The sequence below is a fragment of the Manis pentadactyla genome, chromosome 14 (assembly GCF_030020395.1).
Source record: "Manis pentadactyla isolate mManPen7 chromosome 14, mManPen7.hap1, whole genome shotgun sequence".
NCBI classification, from domain to species: Eukaryota; Metazoa; Chordata; class Mammalia; order Pholidota; family Manidae; genus Manis; species Manis pentadactyla.
The window spans coordinates 22,108,875-22,131,950 of NC_080032.1; the positions used below are offsets into that span (position 1 = coordinate 22,108,875).

The 23,076-nt window shown below is 47.6% G+C and overlaps 1 protein-coding gene across 9 annotated transcripts in view; it reads right to left on the reverse strand.

The window, feature by feature from the left end:
• The window catches only part of CUX2 (cut like homeobox 2), a 246,301-nt gene that overhangs the window by 217,960 nt on the left and 5,265 nt on the right, over nucleotides 1–23,076 (reverse strand). The window lies entirely within an intron of this gene.

Genomic DNA, 23,076 nt, shown 5'->3' on the forward strand with positions numbered 1-23,076 from the left:
CTACCTCCTTGGCTGGTGCCTTGCTCATTGCCAGCATAAACACATTTACCCAATTTTTCAGAATGAGCAATATTTACTCAACAACCCAGAATGGCTCATATGGAACTATTAAACCCCACTGCCTCAGTCTGCAGCTCAGAGCGCGATAATGAATCAGTATTTTGGAGTGATTACAATGCTAATAAGAATGTGTGAGGCACAGAATATCACTATGCTGGGGCAGCCGCCAAATCCCCTGGACTCCCTGCCTCCCAACCTCTCATTTGGGAATTCTACCATTCCAGAAACCAGCCTGCCTGAGAACCTCCAGCCCCAAAGGAGGGTCACACTCGAGTTACTGGAATACAAAGCAGATGAGAAACAGAAGCCCACCATTTTGCAGAGGGTGAGCCCTGCCGTGCCAGCCCTCACTGGGGATGTGGAGAGAGATGGTGCCCCCCCTCTTGAGAGCCCTGAAGGCCCTGAAACCCTTTATGCTGATGGTGCCTAGAGTTTTAGCACCGCATTTCTCACACTTAAACAGGCACAAATATTGGAGGAAAAAGACTTGTTCCCTAGGGCTGCATGCCTGGAGCAATGCTGGATTTGGTGGAGATTTTTTTTTGGATCGTTCTCTTTTCACAAGCCCCTAGGTAAATAATAAATGGCAAAAAGGAAGCATATATTTCAGTGTGGTGAGCCCCTTCCCCACCTGCCTCCCCATCTGCCCAGGGAAACTGCTTTATTCCTGTCCCCACCTTGACCTGCTCCTTTCTGTAGACGGGTGAATTTTCTGGATGCCTGGAGAGGCTGGACAATCATCAGTCTCTAGCTAGGGGATGGTGTGGGAGCAGCTGAGCTTCCCTGTCCAGCCACTTCTCTCACCCTATGCTCTAGGCTCTTACACCCCTCAAATTTTCTTCTTTCATCCCTCCAACCCCCCAGCCATAGTTTCTCTGTTTAGGATAATGATCTCAACAGGGCCTAGAAGCCCCATTTGAGCCAACCCATTTACCCTCCCTAGCCCACCCCACATTTCTGCCCTAACACTGTGCTCCACCAGCACTGGCTGTCTTTCATCTCCTAGAACCAGAAATGTGTCCTTCCACCCCAGGACCTTTGCACATGCTGCTCTCTTCCTCTGCCTGGACAACCATGGCCCCTCTTCACTTGGCTAACTCATGAGTCCTTCCCTAACTTCCAGACTAAATCTATTATAATCTCATCATTCCTAACTCATTTTCTCCAGCCCTTAATAAGGTTTGCAGTGTCAAATATGTGTGATTATTTGATTAAAGTCAGTCTCTTAAGGGATTTTACTTCTAAACACCATGGAGACCAACAGGGCCAAGAGGGTAGAGAGCGTGTCTGTGTTGCTCACCAAGGCATCCTTAGCTAGTGGCCAGGGACCTGACACATAGGATATTGGATAAATACAGACTGACTGACTGAATGAATCCCTGAGACCCAGCCCCCTCAACACTCTACTTCAACTGGCTGCTTCTTTGCTGAGCTGAGCCCTGTAACTTTTCAGGCCTTTGCTACATGGCCCTGTTTTATCTACTGCCAAGTGCCACATTCACATTACAAGCACCAGATAAATATTTAATCATAATAACATGCTCATGGACCCTCAACCTGAATGTCCCTGTGCCCTCCTCTTACTTTAGCTGAGAGTGTGAGAGTGTGTGTGTGCATGTGTGAATGTGCACACATCTATATTTCTACACAAGAGTCCCCAGTGGATATGTATGCAGGCATAAAACACCTGTATGTGAATGTGCCTGCCACATTCATTCAATGAGGGTTAAATGAGGAACCATTACACACTAGCACAAGTGCTGGGACAACAACAAATAAGATGGACCTGCTGGCAGCTACATAAGAGGTGCTGACACTTACTGGGTGCTTACTATGTGCTAGGCCTCAGTTAAACGCTTTAGGTGGATTCACTCATCTGATCCCAACAATACTCCCAGTGACAGAAGCTACGAGTATACCCATTTCATAGATGAGGAAGCCGAGGCACAAGGGAGCGCAGTGGCCTGGATCACCACGGACACGGGCAGAATCTAAACCCAGGTCTACCTGAATTTGGAGCAGGCTTTTGGCTATGAGGCCCTTCATACCTTATTGCTGAGAAGAGGGCCAAGGGCATAAAACCAGAAACAATTTTTTCCAACACTGCAGTGTTTTTAAAGCAATAACACCTAGAGATGCCCAAGGACAGGTCTGGTTGAGGGGAAAGTGACCATTTGATTCATGGCACATTAGGCCCGTAAAACACACTTGTTCTAGAGACAGCAAAATGAGGCAGAAAAGGCTAATGCCGATGTTAAGCAAAAAGATCACAAGTAGAATCAGGTGTACTTATGGCAGCAAACCAGGTAGGAGGAGGAGACAGAGGCACGCTGACGTGCGAACGGGAGCTGTGCTCTTGGCATCTTTCTTCTTCTTTCCTCTATTTCCAAAACCCTCCAATAACATGGCTTTCATGAGACAAGATTAATTTTTAAAATCCCTTCTTTTCCTTTGAGTCGCAGGTTTCCTTGATATTCCTGCTGTGGCCTCTGCCTCCCTCCCCACCCCACAACCCAGAGCTTGTGTGAGCTCTTCTTGGTCAGCTACCAACTTAGCGATGAAAACAGAGGGGAAGAAGGGAGAGGGAAGGAAGCTGTGCTGCAGGTGTGCGCGGGGGTCCTAGGGACACAGGCCCGGGGAGACACCCTTCTGCTGCTTCCTCTGCATGAGTGCACGTGTGCATATGAGCATGCTCGTGAGGCTGAGGAGGCCATGGGCCTGCGGCTTGCCAAGTCTGTCACCAACCAGAGCCTGGCCTCGACACAGCCACAGTGGGAAACTTCTGGAAGCCACCGTGGGAAGGGGGCAGCAGAACACGTGGGAGGCTCCAAAGTATCAAGGCCAAATAGTGGCAGGTGTCACTGCTCGATTTCTTTCTAAGGCCTCATGTTCTTCCTGAGGAAAGATAACTATGTCAATTTCCTTCATATTTATCACTGGCTCCTGGCCATCCAGAGGATTAAGCTGATATTAGGGAGAAAGGGGGAGAAGGAGTCAAGCCTCCCCCCTCTCTGCTTCTGAGGGTGGTTGTGGCAGCCTCACTCTTTCACTGGCCCTTGGAGAAGTGTCCTTGTCTTGTTCTAACTTCATGGAGGCCACTGGCTCCAACAGAGCCTTCCAGAGCAGTGAGCTGGGCTTGGGGAAAGTACAATTTGCTCCTTTCAGTACAAACTGAATCCTGCTTCCTGCTGTGGTCCAGAAAGTTTAGGAGATCCCCGCTCCTGAAATTTTCTCGTAGCGGCAGAAATACGGCACCATTAACAGATATTTATTGGGCGTCTAATGTGTGTCAAGCTCTGTGCTTATGACAAGAGTCAACAGGACACAAAAATGCTGCCCTACTGGTCTGAAAATAAAAAGACAAGTGATCCCAATGAATGGTGATGTAATTACGGAGGGAGACCCCTAATCCAGCTGGAGGTTCAGGAAAGCTTCCCAAATTAGAGATGTGAAGGATAAGAGGAGTTTGCAGAGTGATGACAAGTGAGTCCCAGGTAGGGGGCATAGCAGAGGCAAAGGGCTGGGAGGTAAGAAAGTCTTAGATGTTTGTGGACCAGATAACACTTTAAGTCTGGCTGCAGGATTTGGGGGCAAGGAAGCCTAGTTAAGAGATGAAATGGTGGAGGTGGATGAAAGTGGGAGGAGGTGATCACATCAGGCCTTGTAAAGCAACCCCATCCTATAAGCAAGAGAGAGCCACTGAAGTTTTTAAGTGGGGCAGAAGGGTTTGTGACTTGATTTCATTATTTTTCAAAGACCACTCACGGTGGAGCTTAGGGTCCATGACTCTTGGTTTTAACCTCAGAATCAAGTAAAGGCACTGCCATGTGACATAACATAAGTCACTGCCACCTCCCTGGCATGGCTTCCCGGGGACCCTTCTACACAGAGTCCTATGACCTGCCAAAAAGACTGTGTGAGCTGGAATGGAGGCCCAGGGTTCACATCCCAGGCACCACCTCTCCAGCCCTTAGTTTTGCCATCTGAGAATGGAGATAAGACTCCACCTGCCTCCTCAGATTGTGAGGATTGAATGAATTCATACCTGTTGGGGCTCAGCACAGTACCTGGTGCTAGGAAAGCAGTCAATAAATAATTGCCATTGAGATGATTCTTTTCACCAGTTTAGAGCCCCCTTAAGCACTGGGACCGATGTGGAGACCCAGGGGTCAGAGGTCCAATCTGATTATATGATTGGGTTTGATCTGTGTGCCCAGCATTTAACTATTTTTAGTTTCTTCTCTACACTCATATCTTGAAAGAATATTCATAAAACCCAGGTTTCTGGCTTCTCATGAACACCCAAACCATCTGCCTAATGAACCCACTGCTGCCCTTTGAGCACCCATGAAGGTGTGAGCCACGTCCTCTACCCTCAACTCCAGCTATCACACCAGTTTAGGGGAGACCCCAGCGCAGGGAGTTTCTCAGAGCTAAGGGCTGAGGATGCTAAAGCTGGGTAGGCAGCAGGTAGGGGAGGGAGGGGATGCTTGGTAGAGTCCACCTTCTGGCACCAAGGCCCCCTCTTCCTTGTCCCCTGCCAGGCCTGTGGCCCCTGACCATCTTCTTTTTGGTAACATCCCTTCCAAGTCATCCTTCCCTTCTTCCAATATCTAAGGAGCTTTGCCCTGAAAAACAAAAACCCCAGCTCCATGCCACAGCCCTCAAGGTCCAGTGTGATATGGCCCCTGCCACCCTCTCCTAACGTCATCTCCCACCTCTCCACCTATGGGACACAGAAAGCCAAAACTGGGAGAACCCAGGAAAGAAGAAGTTGGAAGTAAGTTGTTCCATTTTGCAGATGGGGAAAACTGAGACAAAAGGGGCCCTCTCTGGAAACACAAAGGTCCAGGGATCTGCGTATGGTCCTACTCCCTCATGGAAGGGCAAAGCTATTTCTGCCTAGCACCTCCTCCACAGGGGGTCCTTGGCCTTATCAGGACATTTGAGGGACACAGAACTCTCCATCTAGCACCCACCATATTCAGAGGGGGTCTGCACATTTTTTCAAGGATCCTACCAAATTCTTGAAATGGAAAATTAACCCTCCTTCCCCAGAAGCCCTGCAAGGAGGGGTCTCCTCAGCTTATGAGCCACCTCTCCAGCTGGCCAGTGTGGCAGGTGCCATTACCTGCAAGGATGCTGTAAAAATTCCCTCAGGCCCCACCCTCTCAGCCACCCTCCCTCCACCTTCTCTTGTACCTGCGATTTGAGAATTGCTCTGTCTCTGTCTGTCTGTCTCTTTCCTGTGTTCTCCCTTCTTCCCCAGCCAGGGAAATGGGGGGATAAAATCTCCCAAGATCTCCAATTTATAATAAAGTCAGATCTTTTTCTCTCTCCTTCCATACTACCTAATAACCACACTTGTGTGAAGTTGATGCTCTACATAACGAAAAGAGAAGCCTCCTTGGAGAGGGTACAATCAGACAATTTTTAAGATCATGGAGCATTAGACCATTCCCAACTGGGTTTACTAATCAAACAGCCAAATCCTTCATAACCAGCCAATCCCTACAGGGCAATTAAATCCTTCCCCTTTAAAACACTTGCCACACTGTCTGGGGACAGAAAGAAAAATTTGCAAAATTCATTTGATAAATTAGCCAGGGAAAAGAAAGGAGTGAATCAAGCTTTGTTCTTTTCATTTTTTTTAATTATGGAATTCACAATGCCTGAATAATGTTTAATAAGAACTATGAAAATTCCTAACAGTATTACAACACAACACAAAAGAATTAACCTGGTTACCGTGAAAAATTGCATATTTAATTAAGAACAGAGAGTTCAAAACTATCCAGAGATTTCAAAAGTGCTGTTGCCTGAGGGGCCAAATTACATGCTTCCAGGGCCGCTAACGGAGTTAGCGCGTTCAGTCATTACCCAGGCGTTCCCATTAAGTGACTCTGGGCAGATGACATCAAATTCATTTCAAAAGCACCAGGAACTGAAGCATTCACTTGGGTAGTTTTAAGGGAAAGCAACTATCCTGCTGGTACAAATCAGACCCCTTGTTGATAAAGGCAATAATTAAAGAATAATGTTAATTAGCTGCTTTTATTTGAAGAAAAGTACGGGTAGTTGGAGCGCTTCCAGGCTGTTGAGGTGGGAGTCACTCTCTCTGGAAGGAGAGGCTGGTGGTGGGAGAGGGGAGCCTGGGAGCCCACAGGAAGAGAGGAAGAACGGCAGAGGCTGGGGCAAGGAGCAAGACAGGGCGGGCTGAGGAGGGGAGGGTGCTGGCCCAGCCTGCCTGAGGCCTGGGGGCTCCGTGCTGGACTTGGCCCGGTCACCCCAAGGCCTTCAAGGGAGCAGCCTGAAGGCGAGGAAGGATGTTGCTACCCACTCCTACCAAGGCAGACTCTGGTCAGCTCAGATCTCCCTGGAGGGCTACTTCCTGTCATGCCCACTGCCCCCACGCAGCCATATTAGTCACACCCCCCTCCTCTCACACAACCTCCTTTCACACCTATTTTCCCATTCAGTAACTTCCTATTACACCTGCTCCTTCATGGCTACTTCCTGTCATACCCATACGTCTCACGCAGCCATCTCTGTCACACCCACTCTCTTCATACATCCTCCTGTCTCTCTTGGCCCTGAATCACCACCACCACCCTTACTGTGGTGGATCATTTTTCCCGAAGATGGCCACCACGATCTATCTCATCATACGTGCTCTTCTTGCACTGTGACCTTGACATTCCTTCCATCCAGTGGGTGGGGTCCACAACCTCTGCCTTGGCAGCTGGGCAGTCCTTTGTAACCTCCTTGCCCAGGAGAGAGGATGAAGTGATGCTACGTGATTTCCAAGGCTAGATCATGAAAACACCTTCACTCCTGCCCTGTTCTTTTGGGACACTTGCCCTTGAAACCCAGCTGCCACGCTATGAGGAAGCCCAACGTAGCCCATAAAGAGAGACCACACGGAGAGGCCACACATTAGTGTTCTGGCTGGTGGCTGAGGTCCTGGCCCACAGCCTGCATCATTGGCTGGACATTGACTTGTTGAGTTATTCCAGACTCTGAATCTTCCCAGCTGAAGCCCCAGATACCAGGGAGTGGAGATAAGCCCATTCAGTGCGGCTCCACCTTAATTCCTGACTCACTTATTCTGTGAGTATAAACAACTGTTTACCCCATTGAGTTTTGGGGTGGTTTGTTACACAGCAATAAATGACACGTTCACACACACACACCCCTTATAAGAACTGTCCTCATCCCCAATACCTCCCTTTCCTCACAGACCCATTGAAGAGACCCAGAATGAAAAACAGGTCAATGACCTGAACACCAGGGACAAGAACTTCTCCCAAAGAGAGCCGTAATTAGCCTCCACCTTATGCCTCTTCAGTGAGCTCTCGATAGCCTCTGAGGTCTCCAAGTGCAGGCTGTGTACAGGGGCAGGAAGGACAGAGCAAACCACTGGTCTAGTGTGAAGGGGAGAGAGCACCGGAAACTCCATGGGACCCCCATGCAGCTGAGGGGTCTGCTCAGGACCCGTGGCTGGTTACGGCACAGCCAGGCTCAGATCTACCAGACTGCTAGCAAAGTGGTTTGATTCTCATTAGCAAGGTGCTTAATTAGGGCAGCTCATCAATACCTCCCAGAGAAACAAATTACACTGCAGCCCCAGCCCTCTCACCTGCCAGTCCCAACCCACTAAAGGGGCCATCCCGAGCAGGGTACGAGGTAACAGGCACTGAGGCAACTGGACCAGCTCTGGGGCCTGGGGTTTGGGGAAAGTGGCCTGGGCTGGAGTGCCCCACCCTGGCAGCCAAGTGGGGAGCAGGAGCTGAGCCTGGGTTTCTCTGCTCCCCACTCTGGGGAGGCAAAGGGCCTCAGAGGGCCTCAACCACCACATGTCAAAATGCTCTGTTCAGCTTGGAGAGTAATTTTTTTCTGGAGATGAATTTCACAAAGTAGGCCATGGGCTGTGGGACCAAGCCCCTTGCTCACGGAGGCTGAGGAGGATGCCCTCGGAGGGACGGTGCTGGCTCAAAGAGGCTCCCAGGCTGCTGCCGGAGGGGCCCAGGGTCCAGCTACCCCAGGATGTGAGGGGCAGGAAACAGTCCTGCCTCCTTCCTGCGGATCTGCTACAGTTACCAGTTGTGACCTTGGCCGCTGAGACTCTGACAGCCCAGCTGCTTGTCAGTGCCCACTCCTGCCAGCCGCACTGTCCACTGCGAGGAAAACCCCATGCTATAAGACCTGCACAAGGCAAACCTGCGATACAGTGCCCCCTCCCCAACTACACATCGTCTCTGCTTGGGGTATTCACAGAAGCAACAACAGGCTGGACGGCCTATGCACACAGCTCTGGAGTCAGACTGCTTGACTCTGCTGAGTGAATGTGGGCTAGTCACTTAACCTCTTCGGGCCTTAGCTCCCTCCTCTGCAAAATGAGGATATTATTAGCATCTACATCATAGAGTTGTTATAGGAATTAAAACATTTAAATGATGGGATTTAGGAAGCACTTAAGAGTGGTACCTGGTACACAGCCACCACTGTCAAGTGCTTGTTAAATTAAAAATAAATATAATAAAAAAATATAAACCTCAAAGCCCCACTCAACCCTGAATGGTCATGTAAATTCTGCCCACTTTCTGGAATGGCTACACTGAGACCAGAGAAGGCAGAATCACCTCCACACAGGTCAGAAAGTCAGCATAGTCAGTCCCAGAGCAAGGACGCTGACTCACTTGCCTGTGGGGGCCACACAGGGAGCATCAATCGGACAAGTGGGCTCAGTGGGGGGGGGGGAGTGCAAAATGGGAATCCACCCTCCACTCACATCTCTGGTAGCCAGTCAGCTGGCTATTGCCCTGTGTGAAATGCAGGCCCAGGTATACCAGCTCTTCTGCTGAAGAAAATCCAGGAATCTGAATTTTTAAAATGTGACCTCTGATAAGGGCACCAAGCATTTAGCATTCACCAAGTGCCACAAAAATTCCTGCAGCTTTGATATAGAGTAATGAGCTCACCATCAGATGGGGGAGACCAACAAGGAACCAGGGAATCAGTGGCAGCCTGGAAAGCAGCCCGGGTCAGGGATGCAGGATATACAGGATGGTGCCCAACTCAACACAGAGTCAGGGAACGAGAGTCGAGCCAGCAAAGAACAGGGGAAAGAACAAGTGTCCAGGCAGACGGAACAGCAAATGCAAAGGCTGGAAAGTGTGAGGAGGACGGCAGTTTGTGGACAGGGATGATGCGGGGTGCGGGGAATAAGACAAGAGACTATGGAAGCAGCTGGTAGATTTCTAGAAGCCATAAAGTCCTAGGGCAAAATCCCATCTCTCCTGGAGAAATACTGCATGTCTGTGGGAAGCCTCTGAACTTCTCTGGGTATCTGTGGGTTAGCACGTTGCTCTCACTGGATCAGATGTGCAGCCCTTGGATTGACCCAGAGAAGCCATTTAGAAAGGGACCCCTTGAAGAGAGTTCCTTAGTCATTTGCCTCCATGCTACAGCCTAAAATCACCTCTCCCACTGCTGAGGTGAGAGGTAACAGGGAGCAAACATAACAGCAGGCAACAGAGTAACATTTATGGAGGCACCTGTTATGTGCCAGACTTCAGGCTCAGCCCTTCACCATGGATTAACACATTTCATCCACACTACAGCCCTATGGGGTGACTCTTACTGCACCCCCATTTCATAGACAAGGAAACTGAAGCATGAAATGGAGGAGTCCCCTGGCTGGATCACACAGCAATGAGAGGGGAGCCAATCCATCTGGCAGAAGTCCCACTCTGCCCCTGCATCCAACCTGGGGTTTTTTCCTCTAAGGAATCAAGTTGGGACAGGGAGAAACATGGGAGGCGCAGCAGCCAATTCTGAGGAGGCAGTGCCGGCCAGTTGGCCCCACATTACCCCAAGTCACCTCCACTGCACTGAGATCAATACTTGGGGGCCTGTGCTCAGCTCTGGGGAAAAATCATTAAATGATACACCGAACTAGTAAAAAAAAAATTGCATGGCTAGGTGATGTTGAAAGGAGCTGCTGCCTGGGAGCATGAGTGCACACACACAGATACACATAAACACTAAGGTGCACACACAGGCACACACAGGCATGCTCCCAAAGATACTGAGGAAAACAAAACATACTCAGACACATATATGGAATACACTAAGATACAAATATAAGGGCACAGACGCACACAAAAATGTGCAAAGACCCACAAACATACTCCAAGATACGCACACACAGAGATGCAGCCATACACACATAAATACAGTTGCATGACATTCAAGTTCATCCTTGTTTATTAAATTGATACTTTTCAAGGACCTACTATGTACTCTGCCTTTTGCCACCAGGTTCTGGAGACAAGCTGCTGTGTGCCCTCACACAGTGCTTAGAGTTCACAGAAGGAGGCAAGCACAATCAACAATCCACAGAGCTATCTGATACCTGCTGTGGTAAGTACAGTAGAGGTGTGGTCCACTACCTCAAGGGGTACCAGGAAAGTTGTCCTGCAGAAATGACATGAAGCAAGCTCCCAGGATTGACGAGGAGTTGATAGGGGGCGGGGAGCACACGTGAGAAGAATATTCTAAGCAGAGGGAGCAGGTCATACACAGGGGCTGTGGTGCAAAGGAAAATGAAGGAAGGCGTGTGTCTCAAATATGAAAGGCACAGGGAATGGGACTCAAGATTAAGGTTAAGAAAAGGCATACTAGAATTAAGCTAGTATAAATCTGAAGCTGATCCCAATAAGTTAAGATGTACATGGTAAACTCCAGAGTGACCATTAAAAAAAAAAACCCTCAAAAACATAGTTAAAAATAATTTATGAAATCAAAATGCTACCTTAGAAAATATTCACTCAGTGCAAAAGAAGGCAGTAAAGGAGGAACAGAGAAACAAAAAGCCACATGATACACAGAAATCAAAAGGCAAAATGGCAGATATAAATCCAACTATATCAATAATAATATTAAATGTGAGTGGTTAAACAATCCAATCAAAAGGCAAAGATTTTCAGATGGGATAAAAATATGTAAGATCCAACTATATGCTGTCTATAGGAGACATGCTTTAAACTCAAAGACACAAACAGATTGAAAATAAAAGGACAGAAAAGATGGATCATGCAAACAGCAACCATAACAAAGTGGGAATGGCTATACAGATATCAGACAAAAAGACTTTAAAACAAAACAAAAAAACATACTAGAGATAAAGAGGGACATTTTATAATGAGAAAAGGGTCAATCCTTCAGGAAGATACAACAATTAAGAACATATGTACTTAATAACAGAGCACCAAAATACATGAAGCAAAAACTTCTCCCCTGGACTTTCGTTTCCCAGTTTACTTCCCTGTAACTCCCTCTGGCCTCCTCCATTCTTTTTGATATACCACAGGTAGTGAGATTATTAAAAACCTATTAAGAAATGAAGGGAGAAATAGATAAGCTGACAATAACAGAGACTTCAGTATCTCACTTTCAACAGTGGATATAACACCTAGACAGGAGATCTCCAAGAAAATAGCAGACGTGCAGCGCTGTGAACCAGAGCTGAGCCTGGAAGGTCACGCTTGGGCCTTCCCCTCAAAGGCAGTAGGGAGCCATTAGAAATGGCTCTTAATAGGTTTTTAATAATCTCACTAGCTGCAGTGTGTCAAAAAGAATGGAGGAGGCCAGAGGGAGTACAGGGAAGCAAACTGGGAAAGTCCAGGGGAGACGTGATGGGGTATGATGGGTTGCTGGGTGGCTAAACAGATGAATGGATAGACAGATGGACTGTGGCTGTAGATGGACAGATGGATGGATAATGTGATATATGGATGGATGGATGAATAGATGGATAGGTGAGGTCAGTAGGAATATGAAAGTAGACAGTTGGATGAATTGCTGAATGGGTAAGTAAAAATGGGTAAGTGAGCAGGCTTATGAATGAACAGATGAAAGGTGTTAGATGGATGGGAGAGAAGTAATCACCAGCCCCTGCTAGACTTCTAGTGCCTGGGTGTGCACACACTGAACAACACTGAAGGGTGAGAAAGGTCCTCTTTACTCTATGCCCCAGCCCATATCCCCTATTATCAGGTAGACTTCTGACCCTTCTGACACACAACATCCCCATATGTGGAGGCCAGATCATGACCTCCTGAGACCAGAGCACCCTCATGTGGCCTGGGTTCTGATAATCCATACCACCTTGGTCACCCCATCTTTTTAGTCCTGCCTAATAAGCAACACTTGGGAAGATGCTAGAAACCACACCCACAAGGCCAGATCGCAAAGAGCCATTCTCAGAGCAAAACTCAAGCCCCACCTTCCTTGTACCAGCTCTATTTCTGAGGAATGACACAACATTCTTTGCCTATTGTGTACCTGCCACCAGAGGCCTCCGAAACCCACACCAGCTGGCCACTTGCACAGGGAAAGCAGCAGCCCCTTCCCAAGGAAGCAGAGCTTCTACCCCACTGGGGGCATCAGGCATATCCGCATGGCAACCTCCCCTCCACCACAGAATGGTGCCAGGCCTCAAAGCACCTGTGCGCCCAAAGCCTTCCCAGCACCCAAAGCTGCCCACCTGTCTGGGCAGAGAATCACAGAAGCTCTCTTTTACCTGTTTTCCAAATGTCCCCTCCCTTCCTTCAGTATTCTGTTTCAGGCTGAAACCAGTGGGACCCAAACATACACTGGATCCTGTTTGTCTTCTGCTTCAAACCTTTAATGTCTTCCTGCTAACCTGAGAATATATTCCAACTGGTCCAACCTCCTACCATGGTCCACAAGGGCCTCCCACCCTCTGACCTTGTCCCCTGTCCCAGCCACGCTGGCCTTCCTTCAATTCATAGATGTGACAAGCAGATTCCCACCTCAGGGCCTTTGCACAGGATGTTCCTACTGTAGCTGTGAAGTCTCTTCCACCTGAGCTTTGCCTGACTGGCTCCTCATCATTCAGGTTTTAGCCTAAGTGCCACCTAGTCAGCGTGGCCCTCTGTAACTACCCTCAAAATAGCTGCCTCCACCTTGATTTCAGCATCTGGTCATTTCTTTCCATCTCTGTAATTACACATGTATTTGTCTATCTTGCCCTTCTATGCCCAGTACTGTGCTGGGCCCACAGCACATGCTTGACAAATATTTGCTACCTGCTGATTACATGTCAGGTTTAGCACAAAGACTGGCCAGACTGGATTCAAGTATATATGACCTAGGACAAGTCACTGGACCCCCTCTGGGCCTCAGTTTCCTCAGTTTAAATGGGGTGACACTAGTGACCACCCAAAAAGGATGCTGTAAGGATGAAATGAGAGAACAGCCAGGGAGCAGACTTCCAGCCCCAGATGGGGGAGGAGAGAAAAGTTAGGAGACATTGGAGTCCCCAGGGTCCATTCGAGACCCAGGCATGGTCCTGAATTTTGCTCCCAGCAACCACAGCAATAGGAGAAAGTTCCACCCGGAAAAGAAAGAGCTTATGGATCCAAATAGGAAATGCAGACTGCGGCTGATCCAGCCACAGAATAGAGGGCTGGACTTAGTTGTTAAAAAAAAAAAAAAAATCTAAAAAACTTTTTTAAGAAAGCCTACAAGTCTTACTCTTCCTTCTTTATCAACGACACGATTTATTGACCGGGGAGGCCATATTGACTAAATAAATCTTGATAATGACCAAGGCAGCGATCAATACCTGCTTATTATCAGCCTGGGCCAAGAGTTCTACTTTGCGGAACGCAGGCCCGATGACAGGGCGCGCCACAAGGCTCCGGACTCTGGAAGGTGGGCTGGGGATGGATGGCTGGGTGTCACTCGTTTTCCAGACCAGGAGATAGGAATCTAAGAAGTGTTATTAATAAACCCCAACCCCAACCCCACCCTACGCCTCTCAGGCTTGTGGGCCCAGATTCATTTCCATGAGTCAACAGTGGCAAGGTGTTTTAAGGTTTTAAAAAATAAAAAAGGGAAAAATGCAAGCACAGTGACTACAGATGGGGAAACCCTTGGGGGGAACAGAATAGAGGGGTCAACTCTGGGGATCAAGAGCAGAGCATGGGTGGCCGACAGACCTGAGTCCTGGGTTGGAGTACAGGCTCTACTGATTACCAGCCATGTGGCCTTGGGTTTAACCCTCTGTGCCTCAGTCTGCTCAGCTGTAAAATGGGATACTAGTAGTTTTGCCTTCCTAGGGCTGCTGTGAAAACTAAGCAAGGCAGTATTTGTTAAGGGCTCTAAACTTGGTCTAGCACCCAACAAAGGTTCAACAGCCATGTTTGTTAAAGACCTTCCCACCTTCCTGAGCAGAAAACTTCCTTCTGACCCTTCAAAGCCTGAAAAAGTCTGGCCTCACTAAGGCCAGCCAAGTAACATTAGAAGAGGACAACCTCCTGTCCAGTGCTTTTTCACAAGGAGCCAATCCACCTGGCTGCTGGCCAGTGAGGCCCAGGAGGTAAATGACAAACAACGACAATGACAATAATAAAAGAAGTAATAGCCATTCTTGTTTCCTGGGAATGACCAAGTTCCTGGCTGTGCTAAGGGCCTTCCATGCTTTACCCATCATACCCTCAAAATGTCTCTACACGGATGAGGCTATATTTAATTCCCATTTTACAGATGAGGAAACTGAGGCCTAGAGAAGTCTAGTGAGTAACCCATGGCCTCCCAATTAGGAGGAACAAGGCCAGGGCATGAAGTGACATATGACTGCTCCAAGACCATACTCAAATCATGTCAGGTACTACTCCCAGGGCAACTGAAATTCAAACAGGAAATGCTCTCACATTATTATTAATGTCCTCAATAAAAATAACAGTAATTATTATTATTGTTGTTAATAAAGATAGTGATTAGAAACAGTCACCATTTGAGAAAGGCTTACAGCATGGCCAACTATAGGTTAAGTGTCTCTATTGGGTTCTGGCTCTTTATTTCTCAGACCCTTGAAAAAAAGTACTTCTATCTTCAAATGATTATAAAATAGATGCTTTCTGGAGGCAAGGACTTGATCTGTTTTGTTCACTGCTGTACCCCCAACACCTCATGTTGCACCTGAACTCATAGCAGATGCTGCATAACATTCATTAAGTGAATGAATTAAAGACCTGTCTTGACAACCCAGGGAAGCTCCATTTTAGACAGAAAAACAGAGGCCTGGATGGTGTCCCTCAGCCAAAGGAAATGGAAGACTTTGATCCTGGCCTCCCACATAATTATAAACTAGAGGTCCCAGGGGATGATGAGAAGGAAATCTTCTCAACTCTGGGGTGACTGTCCAGAGACCTTGGTCTCCTCTTGATGGGCTGATCAGTTGGGCCCGTGAACCAGGCATTGGGAGAATGTCACCTCAGTCCAAACATAAACTAGCTGTCCTGTGTTCCCCACAACAGCCATCCCATGGGCTTCAGGGACCTAATTTGAACTGTCTGTGACTGAGGCCACCAAACCACCACTAACGGTCCATAGTCTGTCGGCAACTAATTAATAGATTTATTAATTAGGATGGGAGCTGCCTCTCAGTCCAGAATTGGAGTCACCAGTTTCTAAAGCAAGACCGACAGAGCTAAAGATAAAACCCTCCTTCGCTGTGGGTCTGAGGCTAGTGCCCAATTCCCAGTCATGGAGTGAGCAACTATCAAGAGCCAGTGACGGGTGAAGGAACTGGCAGTCTGGGAGGAGCTGGGTCCCCCAGGGCCACCACCCAAGGTGGAGTCAAGGCAGCTGTCCCCACCTCAACCTTCCTGTGCATTCATCCACGCCATCGCTCAAATATTTACGGAGAATGTATGTCCTTGCCCTCCCCAAGGAGGGAGGCAGATGGTGAGCAAATGAATGAATAAATACTCATCATCACATCAAGTAAAGCAGATGGGAGTAAGGAGGGGGGAAAGAGAGGTTCGGAAGAAACTCTCTGGATGGGTGATATTTAAGCAGATGACTGAATGGACTGAGAGAGAACTATGAAGGTGTCTGGGAAAGCACTGACCCAATAGAGGGAACAGCAAGTGCAAAGGCCCTGAGGATGAACTGTGCTAGGTGTGTTCAAGGAACAGTGAGGAGTTCAAGAACCAGAATGGCTTGAATAAAGAGGGGGGTACTGGCAGCTGATGAGACGGAGAGATAGTGGAGGGATGACAAAGAAAAGGGGAGACCTAATAGCACCGGACCTGTGGAACAAGGACAATAAACAGGGAACTAGGAAGAGGTAGGCTGAGACTGACAGCTCCCTCAGGCTCCCAGCAAGACAGAGCAGGTACCTCGACTGAGCACCTCCTATGTCCTGGGTGCCTTAGGTAGACATCCAAATCTCACTGTATTTTTCCTGTAGGGGAGTGTGGTCCTCTGAGAAGCAGACACAAAGGCAGGATTAAAAGGCAGAGAGATTTTTCAGGTTAATGCCAGTACCTGTGGGAGAGAGCCAGTGTGAAGGAGGGTAGGAGGGAGGGAGGGAGAGAAGGGGAGGGAGGGAGGGAAGTAGGAAGGCAGGTAGGTTGGTGGAAGTGTCCTAGAATGCTGAAGAGTTCAGGGCCAGCAGAGGAGTCCTGTGTGCTCCAGGGACAGGTCTGCTTTGGACCTACACTCAGTTCCTAGATGGGGCTGGATCTCTAAGAGCAGCATCTGGGGCCACCAGCACATCACCCTCCCTGTAAGTCGGAGATCTGAAAGGTGCATTCTCATTGCCTCCACTGGCGGTACCATTACTGTGGCCATCTTACAGATGAGAAAACCAAGTCTCAGAAAGGTGTAATAATTTGCCCAAGGACACACAAGGAAGGAACAGAGGCTCCATTTTTGGGATTTGAATCCTGGCTGCCTTGTGCATAATCATAAGACAGAAACAGGAAATTGGGGGCAAGGAGAGCACTTTGTAACAGATCCAGAATTGGGCTGAATATCTTGTTAAAAATATAAAAGCAATACCCAAGGCCTTTATAGTATATGACAGTTTACAAAATGTCCATTGAAACAGCATTCACTAGAAGCCACACACATGTTCAGCAGTGTCTTATTTTATCCTCTACCCTTACCCCCCAGTTGACAGACAATAAGAGGGAGGATGGGGGTGGGTCCAATAGTCTGCTCAAAATCTGCAACCCAGCCTCAGTGCCTTCCCTCACTTCCCTTGAACACACCATTCTTCCAGCTATCTTAGGGTCTTCGTACAGGCTATTCCCTCCACTGGGATGCTTTTCCCTAGCCTTCTCTTTATTGAGATGTCAACTGAAGGGTCACTTCTTTCAGGAAGACTCTCAAAATCTCACAGTCTAATCCCAGCAGGTGCCTACACACCTATCCCAGGCGTCCACCTTCCCTATTGTCTGTGGCTCAGTGAGAGCTGGCACCTTGGTTTCCTTGTTGACCATGACATCTCCTGTATATAATTATTTCTTATAATGTTTATGCTATTTATTATTATTTACATAATTATTAGTTATAATTATTAATTATACTATGAGTGGTGAATGTACATTTCTGGAATGAAGAACAACAGTAATTATTATTAACATTATATTGCATGTCTGTGTGATGGGCACAGATCTCAATGTGTCACATGCAATAACTCAATTCTCAAAACAATTTTTAAGGAGGTGATCCGACTATTAGCCCATATGAGAAAACTGAGGCTCGGGAAGGTTAAATAACTTGCCTGAGACCACACAGCTGGTAAGTGCCAGAACTGGGACTTGAAACCTACACACTTGGCTCCAGAGTCCACACTGAAGAGATCGGGAGTGATTCTGCAGCTCACACCACACCCCACCAGATACCTGGACCCATAAGCACTCATATCAGATGACAGGCACTCCAAGTAGGACCCTCTGCAGAGTGGCCTCAGAGAACAGGGAAATCTGCCCGACTGCGCCGCCCTGGTGACCCTTGTGGTCTCCCTGTCCACAGCACCCACGCTCCAAATAGTGGGCTGGACAGGTCAATCGACTGTAATGGTTCCCGGGGAGCCATTTACCCCATCCAGTTTGAGCGACGGCGGCTCGTAGAGTCTTAAGCACTGCTCGGCTCCCAGCATCTCAGGCAGACGACCAGCTCAGGCCAAAGAGGCCAAAGGATTGATTTTTTTTTTCTTTCTTTCTTTCTTTTTAATGACAAATGCGTATCCTGGAATTGCTGTTTCATTTGGCCGAACTGAAGGATGGCAGAGGCTGGAGGTGGGGGCAGTGAGGGGGTGACTGAGCTACTGAGGAGAAGCAGAGACAGCAGGCTCTCTGCCCTCCTAATCATGTATCTTCATGGAGCTGGTCAAGAACACTTGATTTGTTCTGGAAATGCAGCCTCTTCTGATACTAGGCACTTGGAGAAAGGCAGTCCATAGACTCAACAGCTCCCTTCCTTGTGTCTCCTACAGCTGGCCTGACCCACTGCAGACCCTCAACCCAGGGCCTTTGCACTGGCTGTTCCCTCTGCTTGGCATGCCCTTCCCAAGTCTCCACTCCCTATGGGCAGAGCTGTTGATTTATAAGGAACACTGAACATCTGGATTTCACAGGACATAGATTTCATCCCACGTTTCAAATGCTGACAACTTACACTAAAGGGTTTTTAAAAACTGCACTAATCTAGACAGACATATCCATGGGCCAGACATAGCTTCCAGTCTGTAACCTCTGTGGTCAGAGCTCCCAAAATATAAGACATTACATATATTAGTAATATATTAATATAGTAAGGCCCAATGGAGTAAGAGAGAAGAGAAAACTTGCCCAAAATCTCTGAAACAGCCCGCAAGGCCAGCAAGTTCCAAGAACTGCTGTTTATTTGGTTTATTTGATTTTGTCACCCCTCTCTTATGTTCTAAAAATACCAACAACAATAAGAAGTAAGGCACTTACAGAATAGGAAATGTGTGCCCAGACACTGTGCTAAGCATTTTCCAAGTGCTTTAACCTTCAAGACAACCTAAAAGGTGGGGACTATTATTAGATCCATTTAAAGACAAAGAAAGCAAGGCTCAGAGAAGTTAAATGACCTATCCAAAGTCACACAGCTACTAGATTACAGAGTGAGATGAGGGACACCACCCTGGCTCCCCATACTTCCCTCAAGGGTAAAGAACAAGTTTCTGGAACTCAGTTTGATCCACCGTAATACTCCTAAATGAAAAGTGAAAAAATTCAGCCATGCCACAGCCTGTATGACAGCTACCACTTAGACCAGTAGACTAGGGTCAGCAAACTATGGTCTTCAGGCAAAATCCAGCCCTCTGTTTTTTTAAATAAAGCTTTATTGGAATACAGCCATGTCCATTCATTGTTATTGTCTATGGTTATTTTCATGCTACAGTGGCAGAATGAAATACTTACCAGAGACCATATGGCCCACAAAGCCTAAAGCATATCATTATGTGACTCTCTACCAAGAAAAGTTTGCCACCCTGATGAATCCTAGAGTGTTTAGAGAGATGCCACACCCTGATAGTTATGAGGAGAAAACCTGGGAGAAACACTGTCCTTAGAGATGTGGAAGCACATTTGCATACTAAAGGGGAAAAAGGGTTGTGGAAGCTTCTTTAGCCTTCTTCAGGTTGAATGGTCTTGATATTTGGGCTGAGACTGAATGAAAGGAAGGAGCCAGCCTTGGAAAGATCTGCAGGAAAAGCGTCCCAGGCAGAGGGAACTGCAAATGCAAAGGGCCTGAGGTAGGAATGTGCTCTCTGTGTTTGAGGGACAAAAAGACAGCTATTGTGAGTGGGGCAGAGTGCATAGCAGGAGAGATGATGCCAGAGAAATCACAGAGGGGCAGATCATGTGGAGCCTTGCAATCAAGGAAAAGGACTTTGGATCCTAACCTGTGATAGCAATATATTTCCATATCCTACAAAACACTACAAACCATTTTTGTGAAGTGCTCGTCAAGGCTAAGAAACCAAGAACTGCATCCTAGACATAATTTCCTGTCTCAAGAATTTGCTTAAAATGTCAATATCCCCCATCACCACGACAGGCCCAAAGCTCATTAGAAAACAACACATTTAACTGGCACACAAATTACGCCAGCATCCTTCACCTTTATGACAACCTGGTAGAACAGCCCAGATGGGCATATCCAGCCCAATATGATGGGTTAAGACTTGGGATGTTGGGTGATTCACCCAAGAGCACCAGAGGCTTCACAGACAAGAACTTTGGGGACTTTCACCTCTGCCAACTACTTCCATCTTCCCTGATACCTGCAATATAAGCTACTGCCATAAATAGAGCACCCCCAGGAGAGGAAAATCAAACATAAGACTGGATGCTGCATTCCAAAGCCAGAACAAAGGCAGGCCACCACCTCTGTCCCCTTCCCATGTTCAACCTCTGCCAGGCTGGGCCTCTGAATTAGATAACCAGAAGCCACTGGAAATTCAGTCCTTTTAGAAAGCAGCAGAGAAAACCACAGCTTCTCAATGGCCACATCCACCCATCACCCAGGACCAAATTTAGCACCAGCCAAGGTGCTCACATTTGAAATTCCATCTGCTGGAAGAAAGGTTACCGTGACAGGATGTCAAGTTTGAAGATAGAATCCTCTTTTTAACAGGAGAATTAAAAAGAAGAAGAAAAGAAAGAAGTCAGGAAGGAAGGAGAAAAAAGAAAAACCACCTCCATCATCAGAAAAGCTGTGCCCATTGGTCAACCATGCTCACTTGAACTAACCCACCAAGAGGCTTATTCAATTCTTTAGGCTTGTCCGTGGTTCCCCAATTTTCTACAGTGAATCCAGTTGTTAAGAAAAGAAACTTTGAGACCTCCAACAGCAAAAGTGGTCCAGCAGGAGACGTTGTTCTTTTTCCTCCTGGCACTCAAAGAGAAAGCCCATCCTTGGGAAGCAATTTCTGTCAAGTTGAGAAACTAGAATTTTGGGATGTCCAGAAAAGACTGCTGGGTTCTTTAAATAAATTCTCAGCACCTGTTCCTATGTCTTCCTGCAAAAAAGCCCACAGGATGTGGGTTCCCATGAATAGGAGAGGCAGATGGAATGGGGTCACCCACTGGTTGGACTTGTATGGGTCCAAGGGGCTGGCCAATTGTTTGGTCTCATTCATAGAGCTGCTGCTAGAAATCTCCCCTCACCCCCTACCCCCACTTCTTCTTGTCCTTCCCCTCCGACCTGCTGCAGCCCTCACCTAGTGCCAACCCATCTCACGGGCCTGGGTCACGCCAAGCCTAGTCTGCTCAGGCTCCCCACCTCGGCAGCCATTCTATCATGGCGGAGTTACCAAAGTTAGGATTCCGCCAACAGGGCTGATAGCTTATTTACTGCTGTCATCTATAGAAAGAAGAATTTTGACACATTGTTAAATGATAGCACATTTAGATAAGTCAAGCTGTCAGAGGCTCTAATGGATGTCTAAACTCTCTGTGGCTGATATGTAAAATTTATGCACTTCAGAATATCATAAGGTTATAATATTTTAATCACATCCATGCACTTTTCTAAACTTTAAGCCGGGAAAAATATTCCACCAAGCCCACTCTCACAAGCACCAAGAAATTGAGCCTACCCAAAAGTTTCTCCAAACTCCCTACAAAATTCCAGCCTTTCTCACCCCAAAAGTTTTCCTCCTTCAAAGCTCACACCCCAAGTAGAATTTGCCGCCTCCTCCAAAACTCGTACTATGTGGTCCCTCCAGCGGACCTCTTGCCTCCCAAGAAACACAATGTGCATTTGGACTGCATGGCCTCATTTTGATTGGATGCCCTCAACTCTTGTTGGCTTGATTAACCCTCCCAGAAGGAAAAAAAAACAACACTAAGAGGACAGCACGGGAGATGGGACCCAGGGCGTCATAAAAAAGAGTGGCAAAGTAAAGCAGAAAAAGAAAATCATAAAGGTATGACTCCAGTTACAACGATTATACACAGAAAAGCCATAAAAAAATACTGCATTAGTAATGTTCACCATAAAGCAATCTTATAACCAAATGAAATATGCCCAGCATTATCTTTGGGATGGAATTTTATTTCTTCTTGTTTCCTGGACTGCTAGCAACAGAAGAAAAAAGACGAATGGGGACAAGCAGTTTCAGGGGTCCTAGAGTGGGGTACCACATGTCAGGGCATCTTTACCACCGGCCCACAAGTCATTAAGACCGTTGACTGACTTCCACAGTAGGAAAACAGCCTGCTGTGCTCAGACATGGCGCTGGAAGGAATAATAACTGGACTGCTTCTATATTTGAAGAATATATACTTCCGGAGGGCTGTATGCTGGGCTCGTACAAGGTCACCTTTCTTGCCAAGATCAGGGTGGCGTCAGCAGCATGGTCTGGCCTGGGGACATAGGCTGCCTTTGCCACTTTAACACTCAGCAACCAGGCTGCGTGAAACCGCTCAACCTGAACAACCAAGAATTGAAGCCACACACCTCCTCACACTCACAGGCAGCTAGGCCACAGGACAGAGGGGCCCAGCACTCTCAGCCTGCACAGGGCCTGGGGTGGGGGCCCACCTGCCCTACCTGGATCTCAGAACAAACCAGCAGAAGTTTTCCTTCCTGCTTATATCCCCTATAAGAGGAGAGTGGGAAGGGAAAAAATGAAAATAAAAACGTGGTGGAGGAGTCATTGGCATTACACACAAGAGATGGTCCTGGGCAAGAGTACTTAGGCTCATAATCCACTTCCAGCAGAAATGCCATCGGTGAGAGTATGTGGGGAAGCTGCAGGCTGCTGGGCAGGGGGACATCTGAACGTTTCAGGATGAGGGTGGGGACAGTGGCAAATGTGAGGGTCTAAATGTTTGCAGGCAGCCATGGCTGCCACGTTTATTTCTCTCCTCTCTGGAAGTGTGCAGCCTTTCAAACTCCCAAGGGACACCCCCCCACACTTAATATCCATGTAAATGAGCTTACCCCCTTCCATGAGAGCTCTCTCCTTTTGTGCCAGACACACCAGCCATTGTCTTAATGAACCGCACCCCCCTGCCCTGTGCATACACTCTGCAAGGGGAGAGGTCTTGGCCCCATTTCCCCATCACCTGAACAAGACTCTCCACCACTGCCCCCACCTTTCCAGTTCAAATTTGCTTTTCCACCTCGGCATCTTCCAAAACCCTAACA